The sequence below is a fragment of the Oenanthe melanoleuca genome, chromosome 3, assembly GCF_029582105.1.
Source record: "Oenanthe melanoleuca isolate GR-GAL-2019-014 chromosome 3, OMel1.0, whole genome shotgun sequence".
Classification (NCBI taxonomy): domain Eukaryota; kingdom Metazoa; phylum Chordata; class Aves; order Passeriformes; family Muscicapidae; genus Oenanthe; species Oenanthe melanoleuca.
The window spans coordinates 88,794,947-88,816,607 of NC_079336.1; the positions used below are offsets into that span (position 1 = coordinate 88,794,947).

Consider the following 21,661-nt stretch of genomic DNA (forward strand, 5'->3'; position numbering starts at 1 on the left):
ACTGCAAGCTCTGCAAGGCAGACAGTGAAGAGCAAAGTCTGTGGGCAGCAAACTCCTAGCTGTGCTCAGCTACAACCAGCACACCACATCTGACCTTACCTCTGAACCTCTTGACAAAGAAGCTGTTCTGGCCTTGTTTCAGAGTGTAAGTCACCTTCCCAGTCCCAGCAGAAGGGAGAACCACTGCAACATCACCCACAGAACAGGAACTGTGCTGCCTTAACCATGCTTGCAAATGTTACTGTTTGTGTTGAGGTATAAAACAAATACAATCTCATTTAAAATGCTCAGATTTGGCTTTCACACAGCCTAATGAAGATTAAAACTTGAGGGGATTTTGAAATTTGATTGAGAGAAGCAGACTGAAAAGCATACAGCTTCTCAGCCTGAGCCCTGTGCCTCAGCCCCAGGTTTCACACTTGCTCAGTCCAAGAGACAAATTAGCTTCTTTCCACTCCTTTGCTATACCCTAACTCCAAAATCATGCATGCTAAGTTATTAATTAACTAAATCTTAACTCTGAAATCATGCATGCTTTATCAACTATGCAGGTGAGCAATCGTTTCATGAATTTGGTCTTCAAGACTTGTAAGCCCAAAAGCAGCTATTTGGGACCAGGCTACATATATGTAAATACACACAAGTTACATATTCTAGTCTAACAAGGAGACTAAAATCCATATCTGCCATAAAAACAAAGCTATTGTTAAAACAAATACAGTGTTAAGAGGCTACATGAGAGTCAAACCAATGTCAAATGTTATAGTGACATCCCAGCTGTACAGAAGTCAAGAATGTCACCAGCTGTAGTGGAGCCATGATTTCAACCACAGTGTTCACACAATTAAAGATAAATCACAGGAAGAATTAATTAGGCAAGCATCAACAAAATACTATGCCAATGCAGTTACTGTAGTATCAAATATTATGACCTAGGCTTTCAAAAGGAACATTGCTGTGGGGTTTGAGTTGCCATTTGACTTGCCCTTGGAATACAGTGTAAGCAAGGAAGGAAACATTGCTTAGTGTCTGCCTTGGACAATGTGGAATTCTCAAAAGTTGTCTCCACAATTTTCCCCCAACACTGTCTTTAACCTATAGCTGCCAATTTTATTTTTTTTTTTAATTTTAGAAAATTTTAGGGTAAATACAGAGCACACACACTGTTACACACCCACACTCAGAGTTACACACTTAGTATTACACACTCACACAGTTACACATTCACAAAGACAGCAAGCAGCACCCACAATCTGAGAAAAATGTCAATTTACATGTGTTTCACTTGACAGTCAGGAAGAGGTCATATTTAAAAATCTTATTAGGAATCTTCTACAATATTATAGAATCATAGAATGGGTTGGGTTGGAATGGATCTTAAATATCATCTAGTGAGTTTAGGATTTATTATATACTGTAGATTGACATGCAGTAAGAATTTAAGGGATGTACATAATTAGTGCTCTGACATTAACTAGAGTATCTGTCAGGAAAAAAAAAAAATCTCATGGAGAAAGTTGTGTCACTTCTCACAGGCAAACTCACTGAAATGCAATCACCTGCTGTGGCTCTGGCACCTGTTTCAGTGGAATTGCCAAGATAATCTGAAGAAGATTGAGGCAGAAACCTGTGGTTGGTACCTGCCTCCCCTTTACCCCTGGACTGGCAGTGACAAGTGACATCCACCCAAAGAGTCCCCTGACATGTCTTTTCATGGTGCCAAACAAAGCAGGAACTGGGACATCTGTCCCCAGCCATGCACTGGGGTGGCTAATTCCAGTGTCAAGGCAGAGGAGGAGGATTCCCTGGAGGAAGCTCCACTAGAAGGCTCCAATAACTCCACCAGCCATGGATTCATGGCAAAATTGTGGTCAGGCTCCCTGCCCAGCCAACAGAGAGGAGCAATTGGCCCACATTCTGTCAGGGATTTGAGGCTCCTCCATCTGAAATTAAATTAAATGCTGTTATTATACCACTATGCTAACTGAGACTGCTCTTTGTTCGCTTGGATTGCAAAAGTAGATCTATAATTTGAGGGAAATCAAATATTTTAAAAATGTTTCAGCTATAGATTCACTGAGGAAAGCTGTTCCAGGACAGCAGATAAAAACATGCATTTCATAAGCCTTGCATTTGGTGGTTTAGTTGTGAAAGCATATGGAAAGTCAACAAAAGAGAAGTTTGAAATCTGCACCCCCAAATAATAAATGACAAAAAATTCAGAATTAAGATTTACAAAGCTATAATCACAAAGCCATTCTGGCATACCAGAGGAGTGCAGGGAAGCAAAGACACCACCATAGCTGAGTCAGCCTAGAGCTGAAATCTCTCACCTTCATTGCTCACTTTGGGTTAAATATTACTTGCAGAGCCATTGTGTATTTAATATAATAAAGGCTACTGCAGTTTGCCAGCCTGTAGCTAATTCCAAGGGGAATGGGAGTGGACAACAAGTCTGAACAAAGCCATCATTATAAGGATATCATTTCCCACAACTCTATTTAGCCAACACACAAAACATTGGAAGTATATTTGCATGTATTGCATCAAAAAGCACATTTTTATAGAGTAAAGAAGCTGCAACTGGATGAATATGAGACAACATCTCAACTCCAGAGTAAACATCTGTATTTTGGCAATCCATACTATAAAAGGAAAAGAAGCCCAGCATTATTAGTAACCAGGAGATAAGGGCACTGGTTTTTTTTAAATTTAATTGCAACACTCAGATTCAAACTCTGCTACAGCTACATAAATGTAGGGAAACTCCATCTGCTAAAAAAATTCTGCATGGACCTGCCCCAGGACCAGTGTTCACATTTGTTTTCCTGTCACTTCAAAAGAGAACGTGGGTGTTTGTACAGTGTCACTGAATTCATTGCACCCTTCCATCACCACTGTTTATCTGATGTAAAATCCCTGTTGCTATTTGATACACACAGAAAATAACTCAATTTCACCAATTTCCATTCTCCTCAACAACCAATGTTTCAGATATCACAAGCCACACAGAACCTGGCCTGACCAACACAAGAAGTGAGGTCTTTGTAGAGAAATTAAAGAATAGTTTACTAAAGTAAGAATATGGGTTAGGTTTGCAGAGTAATTGCACTGCATCCTCAAGATTTTCTTATTTTGTGAATTCCACAAAGAACTACAAGGCAAATACTTCCTTACCTTAATAATTACTCAGTATAATTCACTAGCCTTAGTAATCAAGCAGCAACACATTCTGCTAAGAAATGTAAAGGAACAGAACAAAAAATTATTTTTGCTCCAGGAATTTACAATCTAAATGTATATTTTATGCAAAAAAGTGACAATATTGAGTTAATAAGGTTTAATACTGTTTGAATACTGCAGTGTGACCTGTATGGATTTATATTATTTTTCCCTGGTTCTACTTTCCTTCCCTGTGCACCAGGAAGGGTTTATACCTCCAATGCAGCAGAAAACACTTTAAAAGTTTTTGGGTTTTTTTGGTTGTTCTTTGTTTGTTTGTTTTTTTAAATCAGTTTGTTTTATTTGGAAATTTCAAGCCAGTATAAATACATCACAGTTTCAATATCAATAAATATTTACCTTCAGTGTATCTGAAAATAAACAAAGCACTACAAAACTAGTATTAGTTACCCAAGAAGTACAATTCCTTTACAATCATTTCTAATGATGCAATTACTGGCATGACTAACTTTTTTATAACTCATTAGGTACCATTTTGGCACCAAGCCTATCTGTTGGATAACTGCATAGCTATGTAATTTAACTTCTTCTCTGGAGGAAAAGAGAACTGCTTTACCATTTCATACTTCCAAAAGAAGAAACCTTTAAGACTCAAAGGAGAAACAGATTGGTCCACCTGCGGTTTAGCTCAAGAACTTCAGCTCTTCTCCAACTTCAAAAAAAAATTGCAATTAGAGTACAAGATGATCTTCTAAAATTAGGAACATAATAAAAGTCTCATTGAGTCACAACAGCAGTCCAAGTCAGCTCGTGTGAGATTATCTTAGTATGCTAATGCATTTCTGAGGAGAGACACTGCACTGTACACTTATGCAATAATGTGCCCACAGGGGAAGCAGTTTCTCCAGAACAGACATCTTTTATCATTTACTAAAATTATTTTAAGGACCAGCTTTGATATTGATGTGCCTATTGCTCACCTGACACCTTAAAATCTGCCGTGATTTTGGCTTTTATAATATTTAGCAACAGGACTCCATAGATACCTATATGCTACCTTTGAAAGAGAAGCCAATTTTTTTTTTGAGGACATATTTTCTCAGCCTTTGAGGTAGAAGAGCCAATTGGCTACATCAGGGCAAAGAAACTCACTGATAATGACTGAAAAGTGATTTCTATTTATTTGCTGCATATTTAAGACAATGGTGTTATTACCTAACTCTTACTGGTAGCTTTTGTGAGAAAAACATGCTTTAGTGTATGAATGATCATTAACCTAATTCCATGGAATATCTGAGGCTGCTGAAGCTACTCATGTAAACCTGGGCAGGAATCCAAGGCAGATTTGTGAGATCTAGGTTTGTTCCCAAATCTCAATCCAGAGCACTACTTACTGGATGATGCTCATTTCATGAGGGTCACTCAATATACTGCAACAAATCTGACTTGCAAACTTGCACTGGGTTTGATATGGCAAGGGAGGCAGACAGGCAGACAAGACTGGTCTTTTCAAATGCAACATCAGTATATTGGCAAAGATGGTGTTTTGATTTCTGAGCCTGAGCATGCTGAAACACATTTTGGAGGCAAGGATTCAATCAGCACATCTTAATCTTAAGGCACTTTAAAAAAAAAAAAAAGATACATAGATCCATGATGTCATTGTCAGTAAGAGAGCTAATGCCTCAGCTTTGCCACTTTAAAAACTTAGATGGTGTTGATAAACAGAACATCTCTAGTTCACTCCTTTGGAATTTCATCAACTTCTCTCCCAGCAAAAGTCTGCTGTTTCACAGTACTAGACAACAACCACTTATCTGGGATTTGTGTTAGAATATAAAAAGCAATGATAGTGTTTCCACTAACAGAAGGGTAATATTTTTGGAAGGGTATTATTGAGAATGAGTCTACCACACCCTGTCACAGACCTTCAGGAAGATCAGCAGATTTGCCAGAAAAAAAAAAAAAAAGAGCAACGGAGACGAAAGAGCCTGTGTCACACATGCAGGAGGAAACTCCTTCAGAAGTTCAAACTGTCAATGCCAACTGTGCAAAAACACAGTCATAACATCTTCCAGGGTAAGAGCTGTTTGATCATAATAACCTTAGAGGGTAGGTCAAGGCTAGCTTCAGGTAACTGAGAAATTACTCTCTTCAAAAGCAGCATCCAGCTGCTACATCCTGGTTTCCCCCAGCAGCTGGATGGAAAACATGACTGACACTAAAAACAAATACATGGAAAGATTTGTGTCATTCTCCTTCCTAATGAAACAGAACAATGCTGGGATAGCATCATATTCACACATTTGACTGAAAAAAAAGGAGAAGAGATGAATACACAGTTCCTATCACCTACCTCCAGATCACTCTCTCTTTAAAAGCAACAAATTATAGTTGAAGGGGAACAGAGGGGATTTGGCTACAACAGACTAACTTCACAGTGATGGTTATTTTGGTGTGCAGGTTGTGAGATAAGGACAAGTGATGCAGAGCCTGGAAGCCTGGCTTGCTTGGTGAGCTGCAGGTGAAAGGACAGGCACCACAGATGACCAGTGAGGTTCCTACCAAAGGCCAGTGCCTTCCAAAGGTTAAGGGCCAGCTACAGTCAGCTCCTGGCTAAGGATACTAGAACAGGAAAACCTTTGCACAGCTGAAGACAGCATGATAACAATTGTACACTGCATAGTTGTTGTTTACCACCTCCATTTCAACAGTTGACTACTGAAAGGTTGTTCATTTGATTGCATTCCCCAAAAGACAATTAAAATACCAGATCTCCACCTCCTCCAGTTCTTTACACAGCTGGCACATGATTTCAGAAGTGAATGCAAAGTGTTTTAAGTGCAGTAAGGTTTTTATTCTGGTGTTAATTAGTCAGTAATGCCAAATTTTTGCAGAAAAATAGAGTGCTTAAAGAAAAGTACGTTTGCATTACAAACGGGCATTGACTGTTTAGGATAGTAGCACAGGCTCTATAACCTCTCCCTTATAAGCAGTATGTGCTTCCAGTGCAGCCTGAGCTGAGAGTGCTGTGGCTCTTTGCTGCCCAGAGTTCAAGGGATGGCCAGTGAAGCCCTCAGCAACGAGCCAGGAGAAAACAGCGTCACACTCAGCATTCTCCTGGCAGCAAAAGAGGAGCCTGCATAGGAAAGAAGTGCTCTGCCAGTGGTTTTCTTTTCCTGCCATTTCTGATGGGCCACAAGCACAGACATGCACCCAGGCTCTGTTGCAGCCCGCAGACATGACACAAGCCTTCCAAAACACACACTCCTTCCATGAGAGGCTCAGCCACCAGATGCAGCCCCACAGTATCCACCAATTCCTCTGTATTTAAACAGAACCCCCTCAACCACAATGGGTCCATCCTCTGTACTTGTGCATTTTTTTAAGAGCGTATTATGCATTTTGCATACTCCAAATTCAAATAAACCCACAAGCACAAAGTGAAACTTTAAATAAAAAGGCCAGTAATGGCATGCTTTTGCAAGAAAGGAAGGCATGCCACAACCTGATCTCGATTTTCTGCTCTTGAACTATTGAATTAATTATAACAAATTACAGGGAGCCCCACTACAATTTATAAGCACAATAAACTCCCTTACAACCACCTATAATTTTATCAGAGTTAATCCAAATACCTAAAGAATTATACAGCACAAAACTTCAACATGCCTTTTAGACTAAAAAAGAAAAACAAGGGAAGCCATATTCTCTTGTCTTCTGAACCTTTTCACTTAGAAAAGGCTACGTTTGATCTCTGCAAATTGGAGTCAATTGGAGTCCAGCAAACCCTGGTGACACCACCACAGAAGGCTGGAGTGGGATTGCAAAAGTAAAGCAAAACAAAATCATATAATGCAAAGAAATCTGCATTTTAGCATTTCTAACTGAACAAAAAACCAACCCAAAACCAAAAATGTTCAATGCAAGCATAAATATTACACGGAAACACTAGAATAGAAAAATTGGGAGCAAAGAGTTTGTTATCCACGTCTTTGAAAAAAGCCATGTATCCATTTGGTTTGGGTTTTAAACACATGCTAAAAGTATTATTGTTCAGCCTAGGCTTGAAAACATGCCCAGCTATGTGCTCATACCCCCTGAACTGAGCAGAACACATGCATTTGGCTACAGAGATCCAAAGGTTACAGATCAGGAAACTACTTTTTCTTTTCAGCTTCATGTTCTTTTTGATCACAAAAAAAAAAAAAAAAAAAAAGGTGGGTCTGAGTCTGGTAGGTGAATCACAGCAATGCCACATATTACTTTTCACAACAATAGTTGTGAAAAGTTGCATAGTTGTAGGTTGGGTTTTTTTGAGTGCAAACCCACAACTGCAGCCTCCATCTTCATCTTCCTCCAAGCACAGTTTTCCTTGTTCCCATATAGGTTCCTCCTCACCCTGAGCTGTGTGTCCCAGAGGCAGCCCCTGCCCTAATGCAGGATTTTGGATAATAAACCAATTCTCCCAGCTAGCACCCATCCTCTGGTGCCTGGCACACAACATGGGCTCCAACCAAGAACACGAGCTACAGCCACGTACGAAGGTGCCATGGCAGGCAGCCTGCCCAAGTGCCACTGCACACTTGGTTAGTCACATCCTCACACCAGCAGGTCCCACACACACAGCAACTCATGCCCACAGATCTTCAGATGGAATAAAATAAAATAATTTTAAAAAAATCCTGAAATGGCAGCTGTAAAGATTCATCCTCACAAAGATGCAAAAGCACAAAGATAAGCCATGACTATGCTGAAGACTGCTTGACCTCCTGGGGAAGAGGAGCACAAAGAAACCCTGTTGGTCTTTCCTGAATTGGAATTAGATTTCAGCAAAAATGAGGTTAGACCCCAAAATGTTAATAATAGCTTTTATTTACTTCCTTTATTCATGTGTGTTGACTCAGTTCAAATACTCTGCTCCCTGCCCTGAAAAACAAGGCAGCTAACCTTCAAGCTGTATCTACTGTGGGAAAAGGTGGTTTAAGCTACATATGGAAGCAATATGAGTCAACAGTTTGAAAATTCTCCTGGTAGCTAGCCAGGTTAATGGCCAAGCAGGTTAGAATATCATGCTAAAAAAATGTGGTGAGTTAACTAGAACAAATGTATACTCAAGCTCATACTATGCAATACTGAAAATAAATAGATAACTTTTCTGTTTTGTTTTTTTTTTTTTTTTCAATGGCACTTAAGTACAGGCATAAGTATTCTTTGGACCCAAAACAAGCATGAACAGTTCTCATTGCTCCATTCCTTTTCCCACATTGTGTCAGTTGTAACAATAAAATATAATGTATATACCCCATAAGTCCCATATCATTTTCCAATATATATTTTAAATATTCTCCTTCCATACAGCTCTAAACTCTGGAATTACTCAAGTCCACCATGTTTTTCTGGCTAAATGCAGTATGTTCTGCTGTGCACTGATGCAAGAGCTGAACTGAGTGAGCACATATACCAGTGAACAACTGGCATGCATATGTAAGCATCCAGAACATCACAAAATAATTGCTTTGTGGGTGCAGAGCAGCATGCAAGTGTATTCAGGTGTTACTTTATTCAAAGAGCGAGTGAACACGTTCAAACTTACAGAAGAATGTGTGCTTAGCCTGAACTTAACAAAACAAACAAAAAAAATTTAAAAAAAAAAAAAATAAAGCTCTGGTGAGCCTGCAGTGAAATCTTGTTTATGAATTTATAGAGCTCATTTACAAAACCCTGTCAGTGAAACCTTTATGTAGTATCCCAACCTCACCCAATCAATGTCTGAGAAAACTCTATTGATTTAGTGGAATTTTACCTGGTGGGGAGTTAAAATCCAGTTGCCTTTTACAGTAATCTGCCCTGGCAATAAGAAAACACTGCTTGAAATGTGACACAATGAAGTTGCTGCCTATCTATAGGTCATCAGTACAACACCTTATATTCCTGTGAAAAGATTGTTGGAACATCTACATTAGCATCACTGCCAGCAGAAAACAGGAAAACTCAGGTTGCTTCCATCTCCCAGAAACCCCAGTGACCCTTGTGTTTCCAAAGGAATAATTGAAAACAGTCAGCCCACACCTCAGAAACTCATGCAACAAAACCACAGCCCAGGAAGTTGTAACATCCCAGTGAAGGCAACCCAGCAAAAGTGAACACAGCTCTGATAACCACAGGATGTTGCCAGGGAAATCTGTGAATCAGTGCCCTGTTGGGTGGGTAAAATAGATCCATTTCATGAAATGGATAATTATTCTTTTTAAAAGCTTCAAACACAGCTGAAGATATCAAGTGCAAAAGCAGCTGCCAAAGATAAAACAGTGAACCAGTAAATCTCACTGCACAGGAATCTGCCATCTTCTACACTGATATTTTTGCCAAATTCTTGTTGAGATTCTCAGCTGCACAAGGGCCTCCACACAAATGCTTCTTTTAAACACATTTGGAGACTTCAGGGTTGTACTGAAATCCAATTGCAGATCCTTTACTGCTGCGCCCTGCCAGCAAGGCAAAAGAAGTTAAAGGTATTCTGATCACTGAAAAAGGTAAGTTTAGAACTAAGTTTTCATGATCTGTGTCTCAGCTATAAGAGAAGGGAAAAAGTTTGCTCCAGCAGTAGAAACTTCAATATTGAATACATTTAATTGAAGACTGGCAGTGCTACCATAACCAAGATTTCCACTGCCTATTAACTTCTCAAATTTAAAAAGCTGATAGGAGTCCCAGTCAAAACCCACACATCTGTTTGCTCACATGCTGCTGCTGCTAGTGGCTTGACCCTCTTCCTGATGCTGTAGAAAAATTTCAGACCATCTGTCTGGGACTTCTAAAGAGAAGACCAGTGACCCACAGTTCCCTTTTCAAACACACAGTAGGAAGGAGAATGAATCACCTGCAGAAAGTGATGCACAACAGAGGAATCCTGAATCACTTTGGAAATGCCCACTTCTCACTGATTACACAGGAAGTCTAGAGCAACCTGCACTCTTTAATACTTTATCAGGAGTAGCAACATGACTGAGGCAGGACTGGCATGTGTCACAAGGAGTATAAAGAGTACATTCTCTAGCAGTCTGCACTTCCCTTGGAGAAACTGCTAAGCCTCTGTTGCTGCACCATATGGGAAGGAAGACAAACAGGAGAGCTCCAGCCCCAGCCTAGGTAATGCAGTCATCTGTCCAAACCAGTGCCTTGAACCACCCTGGGAGACAGGTCTGAAGCACATGCCAGTGTGTGAGGTGCCCCAGAACACCCACCCCCTGCACAGTGCTCCTTAATGAGTGGGAAACCTCCCTCTGCAGTGGCACACACATTGCTGCTACACCTGCAGGGGAAAAAAAGGGCAGCCAAGCAGTTTGCAACAGTCTGAATGACAAAGGCAGAGAGCAGCTCAATTGCTATACTAAAGGAGGAATTATCCTTTTCATCTTCATTTGAGGAGATGCAAAACACTGATGGGCACTTCTGTGACTCAAGCAGCTAGGGATGACAAGTGTTTTCCCTTTTTCCAGTATTTTACCCTTTCTCCTTTAAGCCAAAACACTGAAGCTATCATCTTTTTTTTTTTTTTCTAAGTCCTTCTATTTGCTTTTAGTTGCATCTGTCTGATTTCAAGAGACAACAATACACTAAGAACCTTCAGGTAGCAAAATCTATCATAGCTGATTTTATTGAGAGTCATTCCAGCAGCAGGGACTTACTCATTAAGTTTACAGAAACCTCTCAGTCTGTGGATGGGAACTCCCTGTCCATCATGGTGACAGCAGCATGCTCCCACTGGTCAGGAAACATTAGACTTGAATTTCCAGTCTACAGAATATTAGATTTTTTTCAGAAATAAAACTATTATGGAAAAAAGTCTGTTCTTTGTTTCTCTGCATTTTGTATTTCTGAATCCTGCCTTAGGCCTGACACAATCCTCAAGAGTAAATACCTAGGTGAAGATTTCCTGTAGAGTTTACAAGTGTAAGCAGATCCAGCAAGGCCATGTTGTTAAATACAACTTTTGACACATCCTCCAGCTGCATGAGCAGAAGTTTACTGTCCATACACTCATCCTTAACACACTGCAGTTCAAAGAAAACAGGACACAATTCTCCACTTCATTCCAAAAATTAGGTTAAGTCACAGTTTTCATGAGGTTCTGCTGCCAATTACAGCAAGATTTAAAATCACCTTTCAGCACTATTTAGGATAACTGGCTACTAACACAGAACAAGAAAGAGGGGCATGTTCAGATCATACAAGCAGACCTTCAGCAGACTTTCCATGAATAAATACACACACAAAATGGGTACTGCTAGCAGTTCAGCTACAGATATGCAACCATGTGTCTGTGTGGCACTGGGAAATCTAACAGGAGAAAGCCAAGGAGCAAGAAAAGCTGGATTTAAACAGAAGATAACTCCAGGTTATCAGAGTGATCCACCTAACACAAGTGCTTATCACCAAGCAGTGGTGAGCACAGCTTCCTCAGAGGCTGAGAAACAAAAAACAGTCAGTGTGACTCATCCAAACACAGCTCTAGACACCAAGCAAGCTCTTCACTGATGAAAGCAGAAGCCCAGATTTCTAGCCTCAGCACCATTTCAACTGTCAGATATCACAAAATAAATATATAGGCCACTCAAATGGTTTTTGTTTCCATGCAGGAAGGCAGAAGATCTTTTTTTTTCCTGCAACAGAAGCTGGTTAGACCTTCAAAGCAAGTTTCAAAATGCTTGATGTATTTCCTTCTCTTTAAGGATTATAAAATGTCTCGAGCACTAAGTTCAGTCTCATGGAGCCTCAGCTCTACTTTCTGGAATTAAGGTTCAGTCTATGTAATCAAGACACATTTTTAACACAGTGGTTTGCAGCAGTGTCCTAACCATAAACAGTCACTTCCTCTGGTGATCAGGAACAGGACACAAGGAAATGGGATGAAGCTGCCTTAGGGGAAGTGCACTGGGATTGTAAAACAGGGACAGAGCAGGGCCTGTTATGATAAGACAAAGGGCAATGTTTTTAAACTAAATGAGGGTAGATTTAGTCTAGACAGACTAGACATTTCACTAGACAGTGAAAGTGGTGAAGCCCTGGAAGAGGTTGCCCAGAGAGGTGACGGCTGTCCCATCCCTGGAAACATTTAATATCAGGTTGGATGGAGCTCTGGGCACCCTCACCTAGTCCCTCCTCATTGAAGGGAGGTTGGACTAGATATGACCTAGAAAGGTCACTTCTAACCCAAACTATTCTATGATTCTTCTGTGATTCCAAGTTCAGACTGGACATGAGGAAAAGATTCTTCACCTTTAGGGTGGACAGTCACTAGAATAGTCACTCTCCAGGAGAGTGACTACAGTGCCAGCCTGGCAGTGTTCAAGGAGCATCTGAATGATGCTTTAAATCATTTAAATTTTAGGTAATTCTGCCAGGAGCAGGGAGTTGGGCTCAGTGATTGTTATGGGCCCCTTCCAACTTGAGAGATTCTGTGATTCAGTGAATCCTCTTCTGCACATATCCACATTTCTATCCATCTGGTTCCTTATGCACTTTTGAAATGGATGCATGATTCATGTACTGTCATCTTTGAAGTTTCACAGGCTATACATCAACCCTCTCAAAGCCATACTATTATTGAAGAATGATATTTCTCTGTTTGGTAAAGCTAACCATTCTTTTTCCTTCTAGTTTTTGAGAGCTATAAAGTATTTGGAATCATACCTTCCATGCCCTTGTTTATGTGCCCTTTACTAACCTAGTCTGAGTTTTGTTCTGAACATGTAAAAAAAAATCCCAGACTGAAATTCATATCATTACCTCATTCCAAGATCTTCCATGTTTAGGGAAAACCTTAACATAATGAAAATCACAAGCATGGACGATAAAATTGCTACATTGTACTCAGCTGCAGAATTGCTTTTTAAAAACCTGAATCATTTACAGCTGTCAGCCATGGTAAAAGCCATTCCACATGGTTTATCCAGCATACAGGTTCAGCCAGTGCTCCACCAGCACATATGCCCAGGTGGACAAGGAAAGGAGATCCAAAGTACTTTTTTCCCAAGTGCAAATGCCTCCACTACCATAACTGCATGGAAGGATTCAACCTGGACTATCTAGCACCAGAGAAGAAGCCCCCTCAGCTTGTGTAAATGATTTATCACTGCTATACAAGAAGAACAGAATCTCAGAATGTAATCTTTGCTTCCACTTAAAAAGGCCCAATAAATAAAGGCTAGATTACTCCAAAAGTATCTGTTCTACTAAAACTGAATGTAGAAATAGCTCCCATCAGGAAAGCAAATATGTTAGCACATGTGACTTTATGCCAGAGCATAAAATTAGTATTATTTCCTTATGATCAGATATAAATGTGAATCTGCCCAATGCCAAGACATTCCTGTTGCAACATTTCTAACCATCACAGCTACTGCCTTCAAAACACAGTAAAGCAAGAATGCAGGCTGAAAGTATCCTGCACTGTATTTATAGTTATGCAACACTATTTTTTAGAGTTGCTACATATGTACTGCCCAACCACACACATGAAAACACATTCACTTTCTGGTCTAAAAGCCAGTATAATGTAATAGATTAGATCTAAGCATCAACAGTTTCTTAAAATATCTGGCACAAAGAGCTCAGCTTTCAAAAACCAACACACAGAGAACAAGCTCCCCATTCACTGAAGAAAGTCAGCTGGGAGAAGGGTTTGCCCTCCTCAGCAAATATTTTATAAACAGGGAATTAATGCTGAATCTTAGGTATGCCTTGAAGGAGTTCTTACTTTTAAGTCAAAGTTTAAACATCCACTAAAATACACATCCAAAAAGAACCAACTGAAAAATACTACTGAAAAGTGAAACAACACATATGCTGCAATAATGTGAACACAACAAGACCCAGGCAAATACTGCAAATTATTTGTTGTTGCTGTCCTCTAAATACAACATGAAAGCTAATTAAGTATCAGGGTGTTTACAGCAAGGCAGGTACAAGCCTAGTGTGTGTGTTTTATGCTGCATTAGCCACTAATATTAAAAAAAGTCTAATAATTAAAACAAAACAATAAAACCATCAAAGGAGCACCAAAATGCGAATATCCCAGGCTGTCTAAGCCTGGGTGGCCACCCAGGGCTTTTAGGACTCATCCAGCTTGCATGCAGTTCCAGAGCTGCTCCCTTGCCTGGACAACATGAGCCTAAATTCCTGCAGCTAGAAGAAAGGGAAAAGAAAACTAAAAAAAAAGGCCAACATTTCTAAGTTACTTCATGACCCACCCACAATCTTTTCCAACAGAAAGGAGCTGGGATCCCTGTGGACTCAGGACCCCCTGACGCACTCAGCAGTGAATCCCAGAGCTTGCCTTTCTCCCAGCTTTGGGAGATGGGGTGCAGCTCCAGTTGTAAGAAAACCAACTTGATGGCCCTGAACTGAACTAGGGCCTGTATGGTCATGCAGGCTGTCAACAGCCATCTGAAACCAAGGGAATTCTGTTCCAGCAAAAATTCATTTGCCTCGTGTCAATTAATAACATTTCAACTCCAGAGTTCCTACTGCTTCCTCTGGGGGATCCCATCCTGATATCCCACAAACACTCTGAAGAATAAAACACTTATATTAGCACTTGTCTTCTTTTGCTGTGTTTCAATACTCAGCACATATCTACAGCACCCTCTATTAGTTCTTCTGGTTAAACAGGAAAGAAATAGTACCTTAAATATGGGGCACTTGGCACCCCATGCCATTTCACTGTTGTTTCATTCTATTCCTCTGTAAAAACTTACCCAGTAATTTGACTCCCCAAATCATTTAACTGAAAGCAAAAGTTTTGATGAGATTCATGGAATTATCTTCCATTTCTAAGCTCTGCCATCCTTACACAACAACCTGTCCACTTCTGTTCATCTGATACAGATTCCATGTATAGCAGCAACTGTTTTAATTCATGTGAATCATTTAACATTGCAGTCCATTGATCCAAAGCTTCTATAAAATAGAAATATTATATATATATGTATATGTGTCTATATATAATGATAAAGTTGAAAATACTCTAGAAGAAGAAAGAAGCTACACTCATTTATGCTACACAAGGGTCCAGCTCAATTTAAAAAACAAAGGGAACTGGCAAACTTTTTACCTGGCAATAGTTAAAAACACAGGACTCCTCTAACCATCAATATCATATTTATGTTGGAGAGAGCACTGTTGCTTCTCAGTGAAGAGGAGGTGCATCATCCTTGCAGCTGGGTGAGCCACAGCTGCTCCTGGTGCCAAGAGGGAGGGCTGTGTGTCAGGGCCCTTCCTGTGTGGTGTGAGTGGAGCTGATCAGCACGAGCACCATGGCCATGACACTTCCCAGAAAACCAGGCAATGAGTGCAATCATTTTTCTGGAAACTACATAGCCTGCCTGCAGATAAGATCTGTCCAAGGCAGCAGGCATGCTCCTAAAACATGTGCTGGTAAGTACACAGGACACACAGACTGACAAAGGCTCCTAGGAAGGGACAAATTTGGACAAGGCAGTGAGATTTCTGCTGCCTGAAAACTAAACTACTTCCCCACTCTGTTACACTGAGGGGTTAAATTCTGACTTAAATCTCCGGGTTTATCTAATAGACCAAACTCTGGACTTTTTTTGTTTTAAACACTCCACCTTCCCATTCTCTCTCATTTAACAATCCACTCAGCTAAAACATGCATCTCTTTTCTCCTCCCATCCTGCATGCTATTTTTCTGCACTTTCATAGAAAATTTGTTTAGTGTCAGTACATTTTAGAAAACCATTTGCATTAAAAAAAAAATCCTATAGATCTATCTGTGGTGTAGTAACAAGCACAGCCACACAACTGGTCACAATCCTCGCTTCAGGCAAGCACAGTCCAGGATGTCTGGAACAAATCTGATTGTACACATTGTCCTGTTTTTTCCAGCACAGTGTGATATTCAAAATAATTATTTTGGCCAATGAAGCCAAACCAACTACCATGAGCTCAAAAGTACACACAGAGACTTCTGCAGCCACAAGCTGCAGGTGTGACCAACCATGGAAAGCAAAGCAGCCTCATGTACTTGTCACATGTAAATGTTACATCCTTAGCAGCCAAAAGAGTTCCACTTCACTGAGCCTGCCACAAAACCAGGCTGGCACAGGAGGATATGTGATATCCAGCCTTAACACAGAAACTAAAAGCCCAGTGTAAGGAGCAGTAACTAGCAGAAAAGACAGCAATGACTGGTAGAAATCTGCAGCTGATTTGGCTTGTATTAAAAGCTAGCTACACAGGAGGATGTGAAACTTTAGCTTTAAAAAAAAAAAAAAAAAGAAAAGCACAGCAGATTAAAAGCAAAGATAAGCTCAAGTAAGCAAGACATCTAACAAGGACTTTTTTGAGGGGAAGGCAAAAAGTCCAGTATTTGTTAAAACAGATTTGTGAAAACATTTTTCCCTGTAAATATGAAGCACTCAAACACTAATTTTTCCTCTCTACTTTATTCTCACGCAATTTTAAAATTCATATAGTCCTTGGAGTCTGTACCTCTTTATGCCTTACAAGAACTTCTGCTCAAAAGGTTTTCACCCAACACTTGTAGAAAAACAAAGAAAGGGAAAGGCTGGGAACAGTGAAGAAGAAATATTTCCTTAGAAGACAAACAAAACAACAGCTACAAGAAATGGTGCAGAAAAGGGTATGGCAGCAAAATATCAGGGAGAACAAATATTCACTTAGGTAAAAGAGGCTGAATTTTCACAGACCCTCCAGAAAAGAGGCCTGGGAGCCACAGGCTCTAATTTTCCACCTGTGGAAACATTCATTGCCACACTTTGCAGGTGCAGCCGTCCCATTCCAAACAGTGTTTCCTTTCACAGGAAAGCTGTACAGCACGTTCTGCTGGGGAAATGCAGAGCTGAGAGCTGAGCTCGGGGCAGAAGCCCAGTGCAGCACACTGCAGCTGCTGGAACACATCCCTCCCACCATGCAGAGCACCAGGGGACCCAGCTCCATGGGGGCACCATCCTGGAACTGCTCTCACTTCCCACGATTACATCCCAGGCTGCAACAGCACAAAAGCACACTACTGAGTACAGAGCACCTAGTAAGATACTGAAAACTTCTTCCAAGAAAGAAAAAAGAAAACCAGACCAAAGCACACCTTTATTCCTTTACAGGAGGCACAGCACTATCACACACTAAGAAAGAGAGAACTGTGGGGAGCAAAGTGTGACTTCAGTTTTCCTTTAGAACTGTGGGAAGGGGAGAAAAGAAAAAGGCCCTGGATTGTCTGATAATTGTGCAGAAAGCAGCATTGCACCCACATTTTCAGAAAGCCACAAGAGTGTGTGGGTTCTCTGTTTTTGGAACAAGAGCACAATGAAAGCAAGCTTGTTTACTTTAGACACTGTACAAAGACTTTTTTAAAAAATAAATGCTTGAAAGGATGCCTCCTCTCTGAGGAGCTAGCAGAAAATAAAAGGCAGATTTATATGTCTAATCTATGCAAATATCTACTCTACAGGGCATCACAAAGACTGCTTTATATCAGACAGTATGCAGATCCCAGGTGCTTTAAATATGCCAAAAGCATGTGCAGCATCTCCATCTGTGATGGCTGCTCACTGAGAACAGCTGGATGACTAAAAAGAGGTTGTCTAAGTAGCCTTCCATGAAAAATGCTTTTTGCTAATGTGCCAATCCCCATACTCCCACCCAAATTACTCCTGCTATAACTGCCATTGAGTCTGAAGAGGGTTTTTTTTTTTGTTATTGTTTATTTGTTTTGGTTTTTAAATTATGTTTATCACAAATTCTTCTAGAAATTTTCAACTGTACAAATAATAACATGGTGAAAACTCCTACTGACAACTTAAGGAATTTTCATGGGGTTTTAATTAATCTGTAAAAAGGGAAAACACCTGTGGGACTGGGGACCAGTAGAATGCCATGACCAGTGGCCAGGGAGATGCTGGAGTCACGAGATCTTGGAAAAAACAGGATTAAGATCAGGGAATATATACAGATAGGAGCCTCAATTCAAGAGAAAAGAAACTGAGTAGAAAGGGTAGTGAAATAAGAGGTCTAGAGGGTAGGAAATAGTTTTCCTAGGAGAAGGCTTAATGCCAAGAGTACAATGCTATTTCATTGAAAGTAAGGTATGACAATAATATTTATGTCATGGCCACAACCAGAGAGAAAAAACAGGTACTCTGCAACTGATGACTGCTTTCTGTATGTTTCCCTGGGACATCCTTGGCAAGCTTCCACCCCAGGTCAGGAAACATGACTGCCCTGAGTAGCCCCAGCATTTACATTCAAAACCACAAAGTGAACAAGACTGAAAATGTCCTGCACGTGCTTCTTACCCTGTCCCACTGATTAGCTTCATCCAAAGAGGAAAAAAAACTCTGCACCTTTAAGCAAGAGTCAGTTTTGTAGCAAAGAAGGAAAGGACTGCAAGCCAGAGCCAGATCTGACCTACTAAAACAACTAATGTGCTCCCCAGAGTACACTTCACCTTGTCTTCTCTTGCAGGTCTCAGAGGCTGCCTTCAAAGAGCTTAAGAGCTAAATAAACTGCTCTGGCAGTTTCATCTTTTCATTTTCTGTACCACAGGCTCACAAAATTATCAGAAATACCTCTTACAAATTAACTACAGGCATCCCACATGAAGACATGGCAGTACATGTGTTTATATGACAGGTGCCTGCAGCTCTGCAGGTCCTAAATAACCAGTTGCATGGCCAGCCCAGGTAACCCACTCACCCACTCAGCATCAGTCCACAACTTGAAATACATGGTACACCTTATAAATATAAACCCCCTTCTTTATTGCAAGGGTCACTGAACAGATTTCTCAGAGTAAGTGTGGAATCTCTCCTTCCATTAATATATTCCATACCCCATGGGAAATGGTCCTAGAGCAATCTCCTCCAGTTGACCTTGCTCTGAACAGACAATTTCCAGAGACACCTTCCAACATCAACCACTCAGCAATGCTGCTTGCATTTCACTTGAGTAACTCATCTGACCTTCCCACACTGTGACACCCTGTGAGGGACAGCACTGACTCCTCACTCCACTGCTATTCCACTCCTCTCCCAGCATGTCCTGTGTGGACAGGTCTCCATGGAGTGCTCAGGGCAGTGTTACTCACCCTAACTTCTGCCTCCACACTTGGCTTGTCAATACAGGAGGTTACCAGAAAAACCACAAAGAGCTCCTGACCACTACCAACACCTGCAGGCAGTTAAAATCCAGGGGCCTGGAGGCATAATTAGCATTTTCTACTTCCAGCAGTAATGATAAGATGTAAAGGAGTTATAATTTTATAAATACTGTCCTGTTGGTATCAGGATTCTCCTGTTGGCCCCAACCACCAAACAACAGCCAAACACAAAAAGGTTCACATATTGTTTTGAAGAGATCTTTCAGATGATTTTCCAAATGAAATTATTAAGGAACACTACCTCAGAGCAAACACTCTAAGAAATGCTCCCCTCAACCAACAGAGCCTAAAAGACTTGCACCATTTTCCCTTTTTGCAATGACAGTATGTGAGGCACAGGAGGTTGCAGTCACTGGAAACAGGAAGGAATATTCAATTTGGCAGCAAATTTCTCAAAACCAGCTATCAAGTCTATAATCCTACAGATCAGAGGAGAGTAAACCAGCTCAGGAAACCAACTCCCTAGTTTTTGAATACTTGTGCATTATGTCAATGTTTGCTGAAGCATTCTCAGAAGACTTCATCATCTTCAAGGAATATTAATCAACCCTGGAAACCCTGGAGTCTACAATTAACTAAAAGCTTGCTGCTGAGAGATGGGTTTCACCTCCAGCTCCAAACATAGCCAGGCAAGCTCAGGGCTGGAGATGTTTCCACTTGGAGAAGGTTACAAAGGTGACAGGTTCACTGCTGGCAGTAGTCACCACTTCTGCATCTTTGGCCTTTGGTGGTGGCTGTGTTCTGGGGTTGGGTTTGCTTGTAGTGGTTGTGCAGCCTCCCAGAAGGGGATGAAGTGTCTCATCACAAGTTCTGCATTTCAGACAGATTTGTCATTTGTACCTAAACATGAGTCAAATACACAGGCACTGAGTGGGCGAGTCCAGTGCCTACCTCAACATCCCACATAATCATACCATGATCAAGTCTAACCCTAGAAGCAGCCAGCATCAAAATAAAAACAAATGTTGAATCAATTTACCAAGAGCCAAAAAAAGCCCCTATAAGCCCACATCCATCTGTGCATCTAATCAAGTTTTAAACTAAACCTTTCTCTGCCAGTTGTTTCAGAAGAATCCTCCAGGTCCCCACGTTGCCTCAAACATGGATCTACCTATTGTACAGTCGAAGGTTTGCTCACATCACACCATCTACAGTGCAGCAATTCCACTCCATGAAACAAACAAGCAAATTTTAACAGGCTGTTCTATATCTGAAATCCTCTACTAAAGTGCTGCTTTGCTACACACCTTTAAAGAAACATAAAAGCCACTTGTAAGACTCTGCAGCTTATGCTATCAATCACTTCAGAAAGAAAAACAATTCAGCAGCCACTCCAATTGAGAGTGCTGTGAAGTTCAATTGTCACTGAAATGCTTTGTTATTACCAGCCTGGGCAGAATGAGCAAATATACCTCTGCAGGTGAGCTATGAATGAGCAATCAGCACTGCAGGCTGCAGCTTGAAGAAATAATAGCATCCAAGTAGCTACAATGCTTCCTTGCACACAACTAGGCCAGGATTGGGCTGACAAATTGAGCAACACAACATTTCAGACATTCCGTCTGCACCTTAAAATAATTCTGAAGGAAAAGGTACCGAGGCTTCCCTCTCCCAGGGTGTACAAAGCAGGAGCACACAGAGACAGACAAGCATCAGTGTTTGGTCTGTTCTCAGAGAAATTGAAGTTTTATGATGCTTTTATCCCACTCTTTGGCAAGAATTCAGCACACACAGTAGTCAAGGGATGGCTTGACAGCTGTCATTTCAAGCACAACTTTTTCACATCCTACCAATGCCAACTCTCTAGTTCAGAGTCAAATAAAAATCCTTCAAAATACACAATCTGCAGTACAAAAAATTGCTTCATATCTTGCATGCCTTCTAGAATTAAGGTCACTATTTCTTCACTATTTATATATCTTTTCCTAGCTATTATGACCATGTGGTGAATTCCATGTTTTCAGCTACAGCAGGTTTTTTTCACTGGCAAGGCTTCTGCCTCCCTGAAATTTTTCACCCACTTATTGCAGGCTTTACCTTCAGTTGTGCTGATACAACTTTGCTTGAACTAGATAAATGAAATAATTTTGGTTAAAAAGAAAACAATTCCACCCCTTTTTAGGTGAGGTGGGCTTTTTTCTCCTCACTCTCTTTTTTGTATTATTAAATTTCAATGCAGAACAGATGTGCAAAAACCACACAGTGATGTGGTTTACAAAAATAGCCCCTCAAAACAGTTGTATTGTTACAACTGCAGCACAGGGCTCTGAATAA

The 21,661-nt window shown here is 40.6% G+C and overlaps 1 protein-coding gene across 1 annotated transcript in view; it reads right to left on the bottom strand.

The window, feature by feature from the left end:
* The window catches only part of PTPN14 (protein tyrosine phosphatase non-receptor type 14), a 110,592-nt gene that overhangs the window by 42,439 nt on the left and 46,492 nt on the right, over positions 1 to 21,661 (bottom strand). The window lies entirely within an intron of this gene.